The 1,812-nt window shown below is 39.2% G+C and overlaps 1 protein-coding gene across 5 annotated transcripts in view; it reads left to right on the forward strand.

The window, feature by feature from the left end:
- Ctnna2 (catenin alpha 2) overlaps window positions 1-1,812 on the forward strand; it is a 1,083,974-nt gene that overhangs the window by 62,874 nt on the left and 1,019,288 nt on the right. The gene's annotated exons all lie outside the window — the stretch shown is intronic.

Raw genomic sequence — 1,812 nt, forward strand, 5'->3', positions numbered from 1 at the left:
AGCTTTAGTAAAGTTTCTTTTATGTATGTAGGTGCCCTTGCATTTGGGGCATAGATGTTCAGAATTGAGAGTTCACCTTGGTAGCTTTTTCCTTTGATGAGTATGAAGTGTCCTTCCTTATCTTTTTTGATTAATTTTGGATGAAAGTCGATTTTATTTGATATTAGAATGGCTACTCCAGCTTGTTTCTTGGGACCATTGGCTTGAAAAATTGTTTTCCACCCTTTTATTCTGAGGTAGTGTCTGTCTTTGTCACTGAGGTGCGTTTCTTGTATGCAGCAAAATTCTGGGTCTTGTTTGTGTATCCAGTCTGCTAGTCTGCGTCTTTTTATTGGGGAATTGAGACCATTGATGTTAAGAGATATTAAGGAAAAATGATTGTGGCTTCCTGTTATTTTTGTTATTAGAGGTAAAGTTATGTTTGTATAGTTATCTTCTTTTGGGGTTGTTGGAAGATTACTTCCTTGCTTTTTCTAGGTTGTAGTTTCCCTCCTTGTGTTGGCGTTTTCCATCCATTATCCTTTGAAGTGCTGGGTTTGTGGGAAGATATTGTGCAAATTTGGTTTTGTCATGGAATATCTTGGTTTCACCATCTATAGTGATTGAGAGTTTTGCTGGGTATAGTAATCTGGGCTGGCAATTGTGTTCTCTTAGTGTCTGTATGATGTCAGTCCAGGCTCTTCTGGCTTTTATAGTCTCTGGTGAGAAGCCTGGTGTAATTCTTATAGGTCTGCCTTTATATGTTACTTGACCTTTTTCCCTTACTGCTTTTAGTATTTTTTCTTTGTTTTGTGCATCTGATGTTTTGATTATTATGTGACGGGAGGTATTTCTTTTCTGGTCTAGTCTATTTGGTGTTCTGTAGGCTTCTTGTATGTTTATGGGCATCTTGTTCTTTAGGTTAGGGAAGTTTTCCTCAATAATTTTGTTGAAGATATTTACTGGCCCTTTAAGTTGGGAATCTTCATTCTCATCTATACCTATTATCCTTAGGTTTGGTCTTCTCATTGTGTCCTGGATTTCCTGGATGTTTTGAGTTAGGAGTTTTTTGCATTTTGCATTTTCTTTGACAACTGTGTCAATATTTTCCACCGTATCTTCTGCATTTGAGATTCTCTCTTCTATCTCTTGTATTCGGTTGGTGATGCTTGCGTCTGTGACTCCTGATCTCTTTCTTAGGTTTTCTATCTCCATGGTTGTCTCCCTTTGAACTTTCTTTATTGTTTCTATTTCTAGTTTCAGATCCTGAATGTTTTTGTTTAATTCCTTCTTTGTGTTTTCTTCCATTTCTTTAAGGGATTTCTGTGATTCCTCTTTAAGGGCTTCTATCTGTTTACTTGTACTCTCCTGTATTTCTTTAAGGGAGTTACTTAATTCCTTCTTATAATCCTCTATCATCATCATGAGAAGTGATTTTAATTCTGAATCCTGCTTTTCAGTTGTGATGGGGTGTTCAGGGCTTGCTATATTGGGAGAACTGGGCACTGATGTTGCCAAGAAACTTTGGTTTCCGTTGCTTATGTTCTTGCGCTTGCCTTTCGCCATCTGGGTAACTCTAGTGGTACCTGCCCTCACTGTGTAAAACTGGAGTCTGTATTTCCAGTTATCTTGCTTATTGCAGAGCTCCTCAGTGTCCAGAGGTCTCTGTGGTCTTATGCTCCTAATCTCCTGGGTGGAAGAACTCCTGGGACTCAGGCCACCTCTTGGATCTGGAAATCCTTCTGCTCTGAGTGCAGTGGGTCCTTGATGACTCAGGATTCAGTTTCAGCTGCTCTGAGTGCAGTGGCTCCTGGATGACTCAGGATTCAGTTT

Source organism: Grammomys surdaster, unplaced genomic scaffold, assembly GCF_004785775.1.
Source record: "Grammomys surdaster isolate TR1022 unplaced genomic scaffold, NIH_TR_1.0 133, whole genome shotgun sequence".
Classification (NCBI taxonomy): domain Eukaryota; kingdom Metazoa; phylum Chordata; class Mammalia; order Rodentia; family Muridae; genus Grammomys; species Grammomys surdaster.